Source organism: Triticum urartu, chromosome 5A, assembly GCF_056163025.1.
Source record: "Triticum urartu cultivar PI428250 chromosome 5A, HENAU_Tu73, whole genome shotgun sequence".
NCBI classification, from domain to species: domain Eukaryota; kingdom Viridiplantae; phylum Streptophyta; class Magnoliopsida; order Poales; family Poaceae; genus Triticum; species Triticum urartu.
The window spans coordinates 16,600,368-16,619,316 of record NC_141877.1 but is presented as its reverse complement, the minus strand read 5'-3'; the positions used below and the strand labels follow the sequence as shown (position 1 = coordinate 16,619,316).

At 43.4% G+C, this 18,949-nt stretch overlaps 1 non-coding gene across 1 annotated transcript; it reads right to left on the bottom strand.

Moving 5' to 3' along the window:
- Nucleotides 1-8,641: 8,641 nt before the first annotated feature.
- Nucleotides 8,642-8,770, bottom strand: LOC147967514 (small nucleolar RNA Z247). The gene has a single exon (XR_015606893.1). It is a non-coding gene; the product is annotated as a small nucleolar RNA Z247 (small nucleolar RNA).
- Nucleotides 8,771-18,949: the final 10,179 nt, after the last annotated feature.

The window sequence follows — 18,949 nt, the reverse complement described above, 5'->3', positions numbered from 1 at the left end:
TGACTAAGCCTCTTCCACGAGCAAAACATGATCAGCACCAAAGCTCCATGGGTGTTAGAATCATTACTGTGTAATCTAGATTATTGACTCTAGTGCAAGTGGGAGACTGAAGGAAATATTCCCTAGAGGCCATAATAATGTTATTATTTTATTTCCTTATATCATGATAAATGTTTATTATTCATGCTAGAATTGTATTATCCGGAAACATAATACTTGTGTGAATACATAGACAAACCAAACGTCACTAGTATGCCTCTACTTGACTAGCTCATTAATCAAAGATGGTTATGTTTTCCTAACCATAGACATGTGTTGTCATTTGATTAACGGAATCACATTATCAGGAGAATGATGTGATTGACATGACCCATTCCATTAGCTTAGCACCCGATCGTTTAGTATGTTGCTATTGCTTTCATCATGACTTATACATGTTCCTATGACTATGAGATTATGCAACTCCCTTTTGCCGGAGGAACACTTTGTGTGCTACCAAACGTCACAACGTAACTGGGTGATTATAAAGGAGCTCTACAGGTGTCTCCAAAGGTAAATGTTGGGTTGGCGTATTTTGAGATTAGGATTTGTCACTCCGATTGTCGGAGAGGTATCTCTGGGCCCTCTCGGTAATGCACATCACATAAGCCTTGCAAGCATTGCAACTAATGAGTTAGTTGCGAGATGATGTATTATGAAACGAGTAAAGAGACTTGCCGGTAACGAGATTGAACTAGGTATTGAGATACCGACGATCGAATCTCGGGCAAGTAACATACCGATGACAAAGGGAACAACGTATGTTGTTATGCGGTCTGACCGATAAAGATCTTCGTAGAATATGTAGGAGCCAATATGAGCATCCAGGTTCCGCTATTGGTTATTGACCGGAGACATGTCTCGGTCATGTCTACATTGTTCTCGAACCCATAGGGTCCGCACGCTTAAGGTTTCGATGACGGTTATATTATGAGTTTATGAGTTTTGATGTACCGAAGTTAGTTCAGAGTCCCGGATGTGATCACGGACATAACGAGGAGTCTCGAAATGGTCAAGACATAAAGATTGATGTATTGGACGGCTATATTCGGACACCGGAAGTGTTCTGGGTGATTTCGGAGAAAACCGGAGTACCGGAGGGTTACCGGACCCCCCCCCCGGGAGAAGTAATGGGCCATATGGGCCTTAGTGGAGAAAGAGAAGGGCAGCCAGGGTGGGTCGCGCGCCTCCTCCCCCCTGGTCCGAATTGGACTAGGAGAGGGGGGGCGGCGCCCCCCTTTCCTTCTCCTTCCCCACTTCCTTCCCCCTCCTAGTAGGAGTCCTACTCCTACTAGGAGGAGGACTCCTCCTTGGCGCGCCTATAGGGCCGGCCGGCCTCCTCCCCTTGCTCCTTTATATACGGGGGCAGGGGGCACCCCTAGACACACAAGTTGATCCACGTGATCGTTTTCTTAGCCGTGTGCGGTGCCCCCTTCAACCATAATCCTCGATAATATTGTAGCAGTGCTTACGCGAAGCCCTGCGACGGTAGAACATCAAGATCGTCACCACGCCGTCGTGCTGACGGAACTCTTCCCCGACACTTTGCTGGATCGGAGTCCGGGGATCGTCATCGAGCTGAACGTGTGCTAAAACTCGGAGGTGCCGTAGTTCTGGTGCTTGATTGGTCGGGCCGTGAAGACGTACGACTACATCAACCGCGTTGTGCTAACGCTTTCATTGTCGGTCTACAAGGGTACGTAGATCACACTCTCCCCTCTCGTTGCTATGCATCACCATGATCTTGCATGTGCGTAGGAATTTTTTTTGAAATTACTACGTTCCCCAACACGCTAGTGGGTGAATGAAGAAACTGACAAACTTTGTTCACAACTAAAGCAATATCTGGTCTTGTCAAGGTCAAGTACTGCAATGCTCCCACTATACTTCTATATCTGGTTCCATCATCATCACTCAGCCGGTCACCATCTTCAGTTGATAATTTTTCTGAAACTGAGAGTGGTGTATCCGATGGCTTGCAGTGTTGCATCGCAACTCGCTTCAAAAGGTCATTAGCATATTTCTCCTGTGTCAACAATATCCCATTATCTTTCCTTTTCACCTCAATGCCAAGAAAATAATGGAGATTTCCCAAATCTTTAAGAGGAAAATCACGTTGCAGATCTTTGAGCAAGGCGCTAACTGCAGAATCGGACGAACTTGCGACTATGATGTCATCCACATAAATAAGAAGATACATTGTAATCCCACCTTGATTTATGAAGAACAATGACGTGTCCGCCCGTGAATAGGAAAATCCTAGAGCCATTAGTTTTGAGCTGAGTCTAGAAAACCATGCTCGAGGAGCCTATTTCAGGCCATAGAGAGCTTTATCCAATTTACATACATATTGTCTCCTAGTCGGATCTTCATACCCTGGAGGTTGCCTCATATACACAGTCTCTTCTAGAACACCTTGGAGACACGCGTTCTTCACATCTAGTTGACGAAGACTCCAATTGTTGGACACAGCTACCGCAAGAATCAACCGAATTGTTGCTGCTTTCACAACTGGACTAAATGTGTCTTCATAATCAATCCCATATCTTTGTTTGAATCCTTTTGCAACCAGTCGTGCTTTGTATCTGTCAATCTCTCCATCAGCTTTCCTTTTTATTTTGTAGACCCACTTGCAATCTATAATATTTGCACCCTTCTGAGCAGGAACAAGGTGCCAAGTATTATTTTTCATCAATGCCGAATATTCCTCATCCATAGCTTCCTTCCAATTTTTATCCTGAAAAGCTTCGGTGATACTGCTTGGTTCACCTGCCGTGCACAGATTGCACCACCTAACTCGTCCATCTGTAATTACCTTGGGTCTGAAAATATTGTTGCGTGAACGTGTAACAGCACCATCTGAAACAGAGGGCAGTTGTACAGGTTGGACAATTTCCTGGATAGAAGAAGCCACGGAAGATCCAACCTCTTCATCTGAGGAGGACTGATCAGCGCATGATTCTGAGGGCATACGTGCAGGAGATGCACCTGCCCCACGATTCTCATGCATGGGCATGCTCGGTTGGGCATGGGATGGGCTGGCCCCATGCACAATACGCGGCTGCTGGTGACTGGGCATGGGCGCCTGGTTTTCCAGCCTGCCTGCAGAGAGATAGGATCCCGCAGCTGCAGGTTCTGCAGGCACGCGCGATCCCGACGCTGTAGGTTCAGACGTGCACGATCTCGCCGGTGATCCCCTACAGTCTACCTCGCTCTCCGTGCCATGTGCTCTACACATAAAATCATTGCCACCGGAGACATTTTGCATCAAATTTTGCTGACGTTTTTCCTGTTCATGAGTACTGTCAACACAACCATCAGGTTCATTAGTAGGATTAGTCACATGAGCATGCAAATCATCACCCCCTTGATCAGTACTCGTAGGATTTTGAAGGTTAGAAGGTAAAAGAAGAATCTCGGCTCTAAGACGGGCTCCGGCATTGGGATGAAGTTGGGCAAAAGGGAAAACAGATTCATCAAAAACGACATCACAGGAGATATATATACGGCCAGAGGAAATATCAAGACACTTGTATCCTTTGTGTTTGTTACTATAGCCTAGGAAAGCACACCGAATAGAGCGGAAAGCTACTTTTCGAGTGTTATATGGTCGAAGATTGGCCCAACATGCACAACCAAAAACGCGAAGAGAAGAATAATCAGGTTTTTCATCACAGAGTCGTTCAAGGGGAGAAAGCATATTGATGACCCGACTAGGAACACGATTAATAAGATAGAAAGCGGAAAGAAATGCTTCATCCCAGAACTTAAGAGGCATAGAGGCATGAGAAAGCAATGCAAGTCCAACCTCAACAATATGGCGATGCTTTCTCTCGACGGAACCGTTTTGTTGATGTGCATGTGGACATGAAACATGATGAGTAATGCCGATACGTTGAAAAAAGGAGTTGAGTTTGTGATACTCACCACCCCAGTCAGTTTGCATAGCTATGATTTTGGTGTTAAAAAGTCGCTCAACTAAATGTTGAAAATCATGAAAGCATTGAAACACATCGGACTTGTTCCGTAAGAGATATATCCAGGTAAATTTACTATAATCATCGATGAAGCTTACATAATACTTCACTACTAGGGAAAACCTTATACACAGAATCTTAGCAGCAGCGCGGTCTAAAAACAGACGCTACTGCTAATTAGCAGCAACGAGCTTTAGAAAAGAGCGCTGCTAATGACTGAGTAGCAGTAGCGCTCTAGGTGAAAAGAGTGCTACTACTATAATTGCCACGGTGTTGCCTCCATGCTAGATATAGTAGTAGCGCCCTTCCCGTGGACGCGCTACTGCTAAAGAACTTAATAGCAGCGGTTTTGCTCAAAACTCGCTGCTGGTAAGTATGACCGTAACTAATTAAGTTTAGTCCCATACTGCTAAGCGAACAAGGTGTTTACCACCTTAAATATGTTGCTTCTCAACCTATCTCGAGCACTTGGTCTTCATTGAACTATATGTGTATGATTTGTGGTTGCAATATGAATCCTCGCCTGTACCTATACAGGTACAGTGAGGATTCATGTTGACTATTTAGATTATACACAAAAAGATCAATGATGACCAATGTATATTTTTGATGTTTTTACTAAGCAAAAGAAATAACTGCTTCCATTAGCAGTAGCGGTTTTTCCCAAAACGCGCTATAGATAAGTTAGCTATAGCGCGTTTTCTGTACGCGCGCTACTACTAGTTCGAGTTAACCAACCCCCGCATCAAAATTTCGCTAAGTCCTCCTTTCCCCCCCACCGGCCTGTTCCCCTACTCCCTGTCGCCGCCGCCCGAGCCCGAGCGCGCCTGCGGCCTTACCGCCGCCGCCGCCGCCCGCCCTCAACCTTACCGCCGCCGCTCTCGACCACACTGTCGCCGCCCTCGACCTCACCGCCGCCGCCCTCGACCGAGCCCGCTGAGCCCGCCGCCCAGGACCGCCGCCCTCCCGATCCCAAGCCCGCCCTCGCCGCCCCTCCGTCGCCGAGCACCTCCCCGCCACCGTCTCTCCCTCTGTAAGCCCCCCACCCCTCCCCAACCCCCTCTCTCTTTGCTTAGTTAGTAGATGATTTTAGTAGTAGTAGATGTTAATTTAGGGTTCATAGATAATGATTTTTAGAAGTAGTGGATATTAATTACTAGTAGTGATGGTAAACTAGTTGTATAATTAGCAGTAGTACATGTTAATTAGTAGTAGATGTAGTAGTTAGATATTAATTAGTAGTAGTAGATGTGCTAGTTTCTTTCTATTTATACTAAGTTTATATTTAGTAAGAACTAGTTGAATTAATAGAACTAGTTTAGTTTTAGTTGAACTAGTTAAGTTTTAGTTGAACTAGTATAGTAAGTAAATTAATAACTAGTTGAACTACTTTATTTTTAGAAAGAACTAGTTTTTTTTCTTTTTATACTAAGTTTATATTTAGTAAGAACTAGTTGAATTAATAGAACTAGTTGAACATGCCATATTTGGTGTTATTTTTTAGTTTAAGCAATTATTTCATGTTTTGGTTACACCTCCGAGTGGCCTATGTTTTGTCGGAGTGTTGATTAATTTCCGTTCCGGCAAATTTCAGGCGCTCGATATGTCCTTTTTTAGCAAAGGTCATGCCGGATTTTTTCGTGAATTCTGGCATGACTTGTGCTAGAATATGTGGGAAATATCGAGTGGCCTGGATTTTCTTTGAAAAATAATGATCTAATTTAGGTTTTTTAGTACATATATTTAATTGTACAAGTTTAATCTTTGAATTATGAACGTAGGAAATGCCGTACTGGACGACGACAGTCTTCCGGGGGAGTGCAGCTGGTGCCACGACGATCGAGGTATGTGTGACAGGTTCGTTGAGCTGGACGAAGATCGGCGCTTCAGCATTAAGCTTGAGGAGACCTTCGATGTTGAAACGGTACGCAACAACGACAAGTGTTATTTTTCATAATTAAGCATGACTTCAACTATTTCAACGTCTAATTTTCATCTTTTACAATTCGACTAGCTTATCCCATGCCATGGAAGACGCTATATCTTGGAGAGGATGGGTTTTGAAGACCATGAAAATTTTCAAACAAAGAAAATACACCTAAGGACCCATCATGATATCGATTTTGAAGTAAATCTGTATAATTCTCAGAGCGTAACCCATTTTGGTTGTCAAAATTGGGAAACACTTTGCAAAATGTATGGTTTTTATGAGGGTATGATTGTCACCATAGATCTTGGTCATCCTGACATCGAGCAAGACAATATGGACATTTGGGTCCTTGTTGATACGCTTCCGATTCTACCGCAATGTGAGTTTCTCAAACATAGTTATTAAATAATTTATATTGTTTATTTCAAAATAGTTGACAACTTATTTCCATTGACAGCTTATTTTGAATCTTCAAAGAATGTGCAGAAGATGGTAGACAAAACCCACTACACTGATGGCTCCGAATTAACTTATAAGGAGAAAAATCATCTGATTGCTTATTGTACTTTTTTTGAGAATTACAATACCTATTATCGAACTCCTCCAAATTATGGTGAATACGTGCCACTAGTGCACGTGTTGAACCACGATAACTTCTATGGAGATACCCTGGTAAGATATTTTACTATTACGACATCCGTGCATCTTTTGCATACTTCTAAAACTAGTACATCATTGCTAACTACGAAGTTATTACTATGTTTTTCAACAGAAAATCCCGATGGATTGTGTGCCTCATCTGATGTATTACAATGGTCGCCTTGAAGTTCTGAACCTACAGCCAGGTCATCCTACGGATCTCACCTGTGCATATCGAATTTCTGAAACCGGTGAACACATGCTAATCAAAGAGTGAAAAAAATGTTTGGACATTCGTAAGGAGGTTCTTGGAAGCAACATTAAGCGAAAGGCAAGAATTGGAGACAGGATAATCTGCATTCTCCATAATGGAGAGCGAGGGGCTATCTTGTTTTTTGCTATTTTACCTTAGAGAATATAGTAGGTCCTAAGAGAATGTAGTAGGTCCTATGAGGTACAATATGTCTATTATGTGATACAATGTGTTAGAGTTGAAGATGTCAGGAGTACTTATGATTACGACTAGTGACCAATGATATGATGATGATGATGATAAGTTGTTAATGATATGATGATGATGATGATATTTATTATATTATTGGGTGAAAGAACCGCGGATTAGTTTCAAGTGAATGTCTGTCCACTTGAAACTAGTCCACACGGTTCTTTCACCCCGTGATGTAATAACTCATGATGATGTAAAAATAATTTGTAAATTCCTGTTGTATGAAAATTTATGTAAAGGTGTACGAATACAACATGAAATAAAAAAGAAATAAAATACGAAATAATAGTAGCAGCGCGGGCAGAGAGAAGTGCTACTACTAATTACCAGCAGCGCTCCTCCTGGAACTCGCTGCTACTAACTCGATTTAGCCGTAGCGTGGGTGGAGGCACGCTACTGCTATTCGTTAGCTGTAGCGCCTTATCAGTAGTGCACCACCCCGCGCTACTGATAGGTCTAAAACCTGCGCTGCTGCTAGCCTTTTCCCTAGAAGTGCTTATTTCTACTAACAGACTCGGGTGCTTGACCCCAAACATCAGAAAATACTAGCTCTAAAGGAGCACTAGATATACTTGAAGACCTAGGATACGGAAGTTGATGACTTTTAGCCTTTTGACAAGAATCACACACGGACTCACTAGTAGACTCAACGGAACATGGTAAATTATACTTCTTAAGGACTTGTTTGACTATTGGAGAGGCTGGATGACCAAGTCGATCATGCCATCTTGTTAGAGACGGCCTTGAAGCACCAAAAACTTGAATACCGGAGGAAGGAGATGAGCGAGGCGATTTCAATGGATAAAGACCACGCTCACATGGGCCGTGCAGAAGAATTTCCTTCGTTGTTGGGTCCTTAACGAAAAAAGAATGAGGGTGAATTTCCACAATAGTATTGTTATCAGAAGCAAAACGACTAGCAGAAACTAGGCTTTTGGTGGCTTGGGGAACATGAAGTATGTCGTTAAGATGAAAATTTCGAGTATGATCAAAAGAATTAACGACTGCATGACCGATGTGACTAATAGGCATACCTGCACCATTAGCTGTATGAACTTGTTCAGGACCGTTGTAGCGAGTACGTGTTGTCAGCTTGTCGAGCTCCCCTGTAATATGATCAGTTGCTCCGGTATCAAAGTACCAATTTGAGTCAATTCCATATGAAGTAGTGGCTGCTCCACCATATCTCTCTTCAGTGACATAATTTGGGTCAAAATGATACCAGCACTTATGAGCTGGATGGCCAACCTTACCACAAATCTGGCAAGTAGGCCTTTCACCTCGGGGAAGGTTCGCTCCTCCTGCTGGTCCTGGTCGTCCTCCACCGCGATTATTGTGGGGGTAGTTGTTGTTCCCGTGGTTGTAGTTGTTGCCGTAGTTGTTGTTGTTGTAGCCTCCGCGGTTGTTGTTGCCGTGGCCACCGCGGTTCCCGCCACCATTGTTTTTGCCTCCACGATTTCCTTTGCCATGTCCTCCTCGTGCAGCAAGATTTGCCGACGAATTATACTGCTGTGACCCAGAATTTTGTGACTCCAGGCACGCTTCAAAGGCAATGAACTAAGCATAAATTTCACTCAAGGAATAGGCATCGGTTCTAGCGGCAATGGATGAGACAAAAGGATTATATTTTGCATCCAATCCAGCAAGGATTTGAGAGATGAGATCATCATCTTCCATCTTCTTTCCTGCTGCTGTAAGTTCGTCCGCAATGCCCCGCATCTTCGTGAAGTACGCGGTGGCGGTCATCTCGTTCTTCCGAGTGCCAGCGAACAGGGTCCGAAGTTGGATAATTCGTGACCGGGAGACAGAGGAGTACATCTCCTCAAGGGCTGACCAGACCTGCGTGGATGTCTTCATGGAGACGACTTGAGTCAAAACTTCACGCGACAGAGAGGTCAGTAGCGAGCCAAGAACCTTCTGATCTTGGGCTATCCAGCAAGCGTACTCGGGGTTGGGCACCGTCTCGGTGCCAGATTTGTCGGCCTTCTGGACTTCAAGAGTCTTGGCCGGAGCTTCAAGCGTTCCGTCGAGATATCCGTCTAGCTGTGCAGCACGGATCGGGGGCAGGACCGTCGCCTTCCAAAGAAGGAAGTTGTCGCGCCCAAGCTTCTCGCGGGAGTTGTCGCCGAGGGTCGTCATGGGCTGAGCGGTTGAGGAAGAAGCTCCTCAGGATACGCTGAAGGGAACGAGAGACATCTAGATGCGATGAAGAAGAGAAGGCTCTAATACCATGTAAGAAACAAGAGATCGATTGATTCAGGCTTGATGTCCCTTGGGATCACCTTGCTGTATATTTATATTGCATGGATCGGTCAGAGATCGGTTACATGATAGGACACGACAGAGATCATATACAGACTAGGAAACGGCTCAAGGCCCGTATACAACATGGACTCTACGTCCTGTACACATACTATTCTAATAGACGCGGGCAACCAAACGAAATGTAGATGTTAGTTTTTTTCCCTGTTTTTCCTTAACCAGGCCCAACTGAGCAACACAGGCAATGTAGACAAATTGAGGGTGGGCAACCAAACACACCTCAATCTTGTGTGGTTCACACAATGGCGAGCTACAGTGCCAAATAATGGCGAGCGAGTACAAAGAAAAACCCAGTATGTTTCCTCTCATGGGTCAGTTAAGTCTTTGTCCCTTACTGTTTTGCTTTGGATTGGGCGGGCCATGGCCCATTTAGCCTTGTTGTAGCTCCGCCAGTGGGTCCACAAGTCTGAGAGGGAATATTACTATTTTTTGCAATATTGTGTACCTTCAATGCATTGAGGAGGCCTAGCTGCAAAAGTGAAGTATAAGAAGCTAGCTAGAGCCACTGGTAGGTAGACTAGGTTAGTTAGGCAATCAATCATTCATTTGCGCATACTGCAGATCAAAGCAGAATTATCACTCAGAGGCCGGGGATCCCCTTTTCGAAAAAAAAGCAGAATTTTCACTGGTGGCGAGCTTGCCTACCTTCTTGCACCCATGGCGTTTAACATCCTACCATGGATTAATTTTCCCTCACAGAGTATGTATGGACGGCACACCATCATGGCCATGACAGAGCTCAGACTGCCGAATTAATCAAGGACGGTTATACTCGATCTGACCTAGGGGCATTGCTTAATATTTTCACAGAGCATAGATACCATCTAATAGATTTCGAGAGAACAAGTTTAGAAATTTGTGCGCTCTCCTCCACCATCTTAGCTGAATCTCATTACCTAACAGTTTTATTCATCTACATCTCTTTCTATTGTGCTAAGTAGTGCCACTCCAGGCCAAGGCAGATGCACCCCAAGATTCAGCATGCTACTAGTTCCAGATTTTGTATTACACTTAAGCTTCACGTAACTGTACTTGCAGACCGGTGAAAATAGCATGTAGGCTTTCCTCGTGCTCCATTATCCTCTTTTTGTTGTCTATGATCACTGCATCGTGTTTCCTTTGTGATAACAACTGTGGTGACGTGAGACAGGAGTGCACATTGCAGTTTTGATGACCCGTCAATAGTTCCCGGTGCCGTCTATTCCGTACCAGCCATGTTCATGTCTCCAATGTGCAGGAGAGGAACAAGTAATGCAAGTTTCTATACTGGGTGACTCGAATATAGAAAGGTAAATGAGAAATATGTCATTGACCATTTGCTCGGAGAAGCCGTGCTACTTATAAAAAGGGTATGGTGGTTGGTATTTGTCTTTTGGTTGGTCAAGCGCAAAGAATCCCTTTGCTTAAGAGCTCGGTCCTTGGTAGATCACCGGCTATAAGTGCTTTCTCGGTCCTTTATAGTACATAGAATGAATTTTCTTTCTTTTTTTTACAGAGTATCTGTATTGCTCTTCTGAACTATGTATTGAAATCAAGATGACGCACCTAGTCAACACCCATTATTATTGTAATAAGAGTTAATTACACAAAACCACAACTTCAGAATAACTTATAACACTTTACCATAACATTTGAGTTTTTTTAACACAAAACCACAACTTCGGGGTAACTTATAACACTTTACTGCAACTTTTGAGTTTTTTAAACAAAACCACAACTTCTGAACTAATTCTCAACATTGAGCCAAAATCTATCGGTCAACCACTTTAATAACCAATCTGAATGATTGGGCCCACATGTCAGGCTCTAGGTAGCAAGTTCCCTCCTACGTGGCGCTGACTGGATATGTGTAACATAGCAGTCTGCATACGACATCATCGTATCCTCGACGACGCGTTCACCTGCAGCTCCCCAAGACCTCTCTGTCTAGTTCGTGTGCCCTGCCTGACCATGCCATAGTCCGGACGGGTGCGGCTTTGCGACACTAGGAACCTCGCCTTCAAGGATGCTCGGAGTGATCATCCTGTGGCAGAATTTCGACCACCCCACCAACAACCAGCTCCCTGCTCAATGCATCGGTGGAGTTGATAGCGCCGGTACGGGATGGCAAGAGGAGGAAATGGTAGGCTACATAGGTGATGCGCACATGCCACCTTTTTCCGACTTAGGTCCTAACATGTGGACCCAATCAATCAGATTGGCTATTAAAAGAAGTTGACCGATAGATTTGGGCTCAATGTTGAGAATTAGTTCAGAAGTTGTGGTTTTGTGTTAAAGAAACTCAAAAGTTGTGGTAAAGTGTTATAAATTGACTTGAAGTTGTGGTTTTTTATTAAAAAAAACTCAAAAGTTGTGGTAAAGTGTTATAAGTTAACCTGAAATTATGGTTTTTCCCTCAAAAAAAACCTGAAGTTGTGGTTTTGTGTAATTAACTCTTGTAATAAAGTCGATGCAGATAGTATTAGAAAAAGGAGCTCAAAATGAACTGTATATGCGTGCCCAGTAGCACTCGTACGCTATTCTTGCTCTAAAACAACTTGGTTAATTAACACGTCCAGTTGGTGGTGGTCACCTAGGCTCCATTTACTCTTGCCATCTTAATTTTTTGTCGCACGTAGGGCCGTAAACGAGTCGAGTTCGAGTGAGTTGGAGTTGGCTCAACTTAACTCATATGAAAATTCGAGCGAGCTCAAACTGAATGAAGCTCAAGATCGAGTTGTAGAACATGACTCGTGCTCACCTTATAACGATCTCGAGTCGATCTCAAGTTAGTTTTGAGCTAAATGAGATGGTAAAAATTATAAATATATAGATGGAAAACAAAAAAATTAAGGCAAATATGCTCGGAACCTTTATCAAAAATATAGGATATTTAACACATAGTCGACCACATGCCATAATTAGTCCTAAATCTTCTCTGCACTTAATTAAGTTTTCATGTTCGTTGGTAAATAAAATGGAAAATAAATTATAGACATCATATATGGTAATGAATTATCTTATTTTCATTTAATATATGGCATGACCATTAAACATAATGATATTCTGTCGAGCTATCGAGCTAAAATTGAGTGAGCCAACATTGTCTTAAGATCGGCTCGTTTCTCGGTCGATCTACATAAAGTGTTCAAACTCAGCTCGTTTATTTTCGAGTTGATCTTAAGTCGAGTCAAAAAACGAGTCAATCTCGAGCGGCTCACGAGCCTCGAGTTTTTCTTGCAGCCCTAGTCGCAGGAGAGAGATTTCCATGTGTAACTAGAAAAGTAATTAATTATCTCATACAGCTGTAACGAGCAAGAATCTTGGGGACAAATGGCATAGCTATGGAAATCAACATATACAAGATATATACACATAATGACTGTTCATCAATCTCTGCTCTTCACAGGTCTAAAAGGAAATCAATTATTATGTGCAACGCTCTGGTATGTCTTTGATCGCCCATGATCGACTGCCTAATGGAAAAAATAAACATACAATAAGCTAGCGCGAACCAGATTAGGGACAAATGGCGTATCTATAGAAAGCAAAATATACAATAAGCTAGCGGTAACGAGGAAAAATCTTGGGGACAAATGGCATATCTATAGAAAGCAAAATATATAGGATATATACACATAATGACTATTCGTCAATCTTGGGGATAAATGTGCAACAATGTAGTTAGTCCATCTTAGTGGTATTCCTCGGTTAAACCCGGTTTTCACTTGATGTTTCATTGTTTTTTTTCAGGAAACTGTCGATCTATTCATCTTCAATCATGGCACTACAATGAACACCAGAAATAATAAAAATTATATCTAGATTCATAGACCACCTAGCGACGACTACAAGCACTGAAGCGAGCCGAAGGGGCCGCCGTCATTGCCCCTCCCTCGGCGGAGCTGGGCACAACTTGTTGTAGTAGACAGTCGGGAAGTCGTCGTGCTAAGGTCCCATAGGACCAACGCCCCAGAGCAGCAACCGCCGCCGATGAAGAGAATTTTAGATCGAAAGAATCCAACCTGAAGATATATGAACAAAGACGAACAAAGACCGGATCTGAGCGGATCCACCAAAGACAACGACCGACCAAATCTCGTGAGATCCGCCGGAGACACACCTCCACACGCCCTCCGACGAAGCTAGACACACCATTGCGACGGGGGCTAGGCGGGAAGAACCTTATTCCATCTTCAAGAAGCCGCCGCTGTCTCGTCTTGTTGAGCAGGACACAAATCCTAACAAAACTTGAAGAAGCACCTGAAAACGGAGCCCTCCTGCCGTCAAGGACCAGGATCCACCACGCACCCATGGCCCTAAGGCCACAGGAAACGCGGGAGATCAGCGGCGCCGCCTACGGGAGGCAGAAAACCTAGCTGCATTTTCTTGGAAGAGGGGCTAAGGGAGGGTGTCGCCGATGTTTCATTGTTTTGACCACACCTTGGTGCAACCTTTGTCCCTCAACTCTTAATTATCGTATACAATTAGTCCCTAACATGAGTATTCCTTGGCTAAATATGGTTTTTACTTCTCACGGCACGATTATGATTGCATCATCACTATAAGCGGAATGCCCCAAGGGTTTGGGATTGGCCCTCGGCGAATTGTGCTCCTTTCTCTTACCCGTGCCGGTTTGGATCCGATCTGCCACCTATTGTCCTATCCTGACCAACTATCATGTTGACCATCTAAAGTGGGAGGAGCTGCTCCCATCACCGGCCTCCTAGAGTAGCACCGTAGCCTTTTTCTCTGCATCGTGCAGTGGATATTTAAAGCTGGTGGAGATGCTCCTGTTACTCATTGGAGCAGGCCCAATGGATTGGTGACATCAGAGAGAGAGAGAGAGAGAGATTTCTTTCGGTGACATGTGGCCCTATGCCACCTCATAATGAGGATGTGGCCAAAACCGTGTCACGTAAGGTCAAAACCGGTGTCTTCGCACAAAAAAAGTCAAAACCGGGCTTGATTGTTGAATACCGCTGCTACAGCCTAACTATACCTTATATTAAGAGTTGAGGGACGAAAGTTGCACCCAAAAAAAGTTGAGGGACGAAAGCCACACTTAGCAATAAGTTAAGGGACGAAAAATGCACTTTATCTCAAAGCAAAATACTATGAGTGATAGGGAGCCCACCGACCTGCACCCTGAAAAGTCATTCCTGTATTATACTTTTACTGACATAATTATGGACGGATGGCACCATCATGACAGTGAAAAATAATGTTACCGAACTAAATATATAGTCAGGGATAGTTCTACTCAATCTATTTGCCTAGGAACATTACTTGGTGCATCCTGAGTGATTGTGCGGCGACGGAAATTGGCAGCTTTCTGCACGACCCTTTCTTTTTAACTAAACGACTCTACAATATGTCCAGGTTCTATGTCCAATCCCAAATCAAGGATTTCTCTCTCTTGATTGGAGTCATAAACTAAAACAAAGCTACCTTTTTATCCTTTTAATCAAGATTATAGAAAACTTCCTTATCTAGTTCTAGCATTTTGGAAAAAAACTGCTTCTTTGTTTACACACATTTTAAGTCACTTGTTGACCACGATTACGCCTATTAAAAGTTTCAAGTGTCCTCATTTTTGAAATTGAAAGAGAGTCCTATAAAAAGCTCTAACTTCCAAACTATGTCTATTTTCATTCATTATTCTTTAGTTTTTTTTTCTCTATCTAGAAGTGCAATAGAATAATCCAGTTGAAGGGTAATGATCAACCACGGAACAAACGGCGCCCAAACCAAGTGAATCAAAATATAATACGTAGCACAGAATTTTCTTTCTCTTGAGAATAACTATTTTTAGATGATAGGGCTGCTCACCTCAGTTCCATTGCATTCAAGGAAACCAAAATTATAGATAAAAAGTTGTTACAGATGGCGCAGCGCTAGCTAGAATACTGCCACAGCAAACATGCATGAAACAGTAAACAGAACACAACTATCGAAAGAGTAAACAGCATTCTTCAGACCATGCCCATGGCAAGATATCGACGCACATCCTCAACAAATATACTATGCCTCCGAGGGCTGCTTTTCAGGGCAGATCAGCGTATTGTTTCTTCACGCGCTGCGAGTGTCTGGTCTGAATTGCAGCAGAAAGTCCAAACACAATCAGTCCATGCAATGTACTCAGGGAACCCTCTAACTGGCACCTAGCCAGGTGAAGCTTTTGCAGCAACCGCCCATGCTGAATCGGCCTGGGTATGGCAAGAGCACGAGAGTGACTGTTTCGGCCTCGAAGAACAGACAAGCTTTTGCAGCAACCGCCCATGCTGAATCGGCCTGGGTATGGCAAGAGCACGAGAGTGACTGTTTCGGCCTCGAAGAACAGACACTTGGATGTACTTAATTCCCCGTGCCTTCTATTCTCATATCGATTAAAATCACAACTCCAATGTGTATAGACACGAGAAACAATGCACGAGATATGGCTAGACTATTCTTAGATTGTACTATAAAATGAAAAATAAGCTATATTCACCATTTGCTCGGAGGAGCCTTGCTCCTTACTATAAGAGAGTTGGGTGATAAGAAGTGGCATGAAGTCACCGGTTATCCTCGTAGAAAAAGAACGAGCCATCAAAGTACAGCAACATCACATGAATTAAGATTTGTGATCCCATGACACCTTTTAATGTAATACATTATTCAAATGGAGAAACCAGGACTATGGCATGCCTCTTTTATTTGTGCATTCACTTGCATGCATTTTAGATGGTCTCGTTTTGAATGGGAAAAAAGAGATATACTCATTTTAGATGTATCTCTTTCTATTGTGCTAAGTAGTGCCACTCCAGCTCAAGGCAGAGGAACCCAACGACACTTTTTCGATATCCAAACAATATTCACATGGAGAAATTGTGATTATGTCTTATCTTTCTCTGTTAGCGCACGCTCACGACCTTGTGCCATTTTTCTTTGTAGTTGCTTGACATATAAAGTCACATTGTACAATGTACCGTGTGCGGATGGTGGTTATCCCCTCTACAGAATATGGAGAAGATACAGGGTGAGAATCCGAAAAGATGGGTACTTGCAGTTATGGTGGATAAAGTGATTGGATGGTTAAATAGCAACCAACTGTGTGAATGAATGAAAGCAATATTGATCTGAGTTAAATGTTGTGAGTCATAGACCACCGCGCCCCATGAGAATGAGGCCAACTTTGCCGTGAGAGGCCTTGGAAATGGGATGGGCTAGCCCACTAGGGTGCGACATCAAAGTGACCACCACCATCAGCGCCAAGAGGCCCAATTTGGCGCCTGCAGTGAGTGACAGAAAACGACTTGGTGTACAGTAGCGATCTTGTTGGGCCTCGGCCCACTACTCCTTCACTCGTTTGAACGTACCTTCGTTATGTCGTCGCTACAGTTTTTTCTTCCGTTCGAGGTCTTCTGCTTCCTGCTCTCTTATAGCGTAGTACTAAAAAAGAAATATCCATAGAAAATTACGAATTAAAAAATTCAAAAAAATCATGAATTTAAAAAATCAATAATTTTAAAAAATACCATTACTTTGAGAAAATGTTCATGAATTTTAAAAAGCAAACGAATTTGAGAAAAAAATCACGATTTAAAAAAGACACGAAATTAAAAAAAGTACACGTCTAGGAAATGTTTGTAATTTGAAAAAAGATCACTAAAATGGCCTAATGGTTTGGAGGGATCTGAGTGCGAGAGTTACGTATGCACACTCCACGTCTAGGATCAGCACCGTGGATAAACAACCACAAAGCCAGCCCAGTGTGAAGTGTGCATACGTACCTCTCGCACTCAGATCCCTCAAAAAAAAAACACCTCTCTCACTCGACTGTATAGTTCTAAAAAAACACTCTCGCAGTCATGTGCTTGTCTTGAAACATGCACGCCTGTTTAATTAACACATGTGGTATGTTGGTGTTCTCATTTTGGCTCCCTTAACTTACTCTTTCAATTGTGTGACAATAGTACGAGATATATAAATTCCCATCACTGCATGGACAACTAGCTAGAAAAAAACACTTAGTAGTAGTAACGAGGAAGAAATGACTTCTTGGGGGTAGTGTGGAATAGTGGAAAGCTCGGCTCGATATATACAGTACTATTTGTTCTTGACATGGTAATACCGGACTAATTAGGTGATGAAAGATTCATGTGCTCCTACTGGATATGGAAGCAGAATTATTATCAGTGACAGCGAGAGGGCTGCCAACCTACCTTCGTGCCTGCACCAATGGCGTTTAGCAGCTGGGTCGATTTTGACTGGTGTAGTTGTGTACGCACGGCACCACCACCACCACCGTGAAACAGCATCGGACCGGATTAATTAAACGACGAGCGTTACTTTTATGGTGCACAAACTGATGTTACGTGTGTAGTTATGAATGTCTATTTATGGTTTCTTATTCCCTAAAGCAATAAAGCTTATGCACTCTATTGTCCAATTCTTACATGGGGCTTGGTTGGTGATGCAGCAAGAAGAAGCAACGATGGAGGAACCCTTAGAAGATTTAATTCCCATATCGATGGTTGTACCACCAACGAAGTGGAACCCCTGCTCATCGACCCACCTGCTCCCGGAGCCGCGTCGCCAGATTCAGCAGCTACAGCAACTAGACGCACAAGGCCCTTCTGCTACGGATGGATCTCTCAGTCCAAAAGTGAATCCAAGTATAACAGTCCGGAATTAGCTTTCTTTTCTATACTCTATATCTATATTATCTATATTACTTATAAAAGAGCAAACATTATCTTCTCTAAGTGCACCCCACAAAACGTACACGGATCCATTACCACCGCATGATTAGTCCCAATAAACTCAATCTAGCGGCTAGCCTTAACCGAATCTGTTCTCTGTGTGCACTTAGCAATTTACATTGACTGATCGTACTCCACTGCGGAGGAAAATATGAAATTCCATGCCTAGTCAATTAGGAAACTATAATCACGGACACATCCTATTAAGAAACTAATCACGGGCACATCTAATTATTAAAAAACTAATCACAAACCCATCCTATTATTAGGAAAAAAATTACGCGCGCATCCTATTATTAGGAAAATAATTACGAGCCATCCTATTAGGAAATTAATCACGGACGCATCTAATTATTGGGAAACTAATCATGGCTACATCCTATTAGATAACTAATCACGAACGCATCTAATTATTAGGAAACTAACCGCGAGCGCATCCTATCGTCTCCTATCAGAAAATCGTGATCGCGAGTCGCCAGCCGTCACCAGCCCACCACACCCACGCGAGCCACAATGGGAGACACGCGAGGAGGAGTTGCGGCTTCCTCCGAACACACTTATACTGACTGCAACGACTTTGTCCACATCCTGGGCATGCTCTTCGGGAACCACCGGCACCCGCGTCGACTTCAGCTTCATCCACAACACCCACGCTGACAACCACCCACCGCCGAGATCCTTCAAGTGGGGGCAACGCTGAGTATCTTGGACCAGTATAAGCGGGCCAAAAAAATCTGCCCCCATAGCTATGCATGTAGATTCGCCTGGTCGCCAACCATCATCGTCCCCAGGGCGGTGCAGGTCTCGGCCA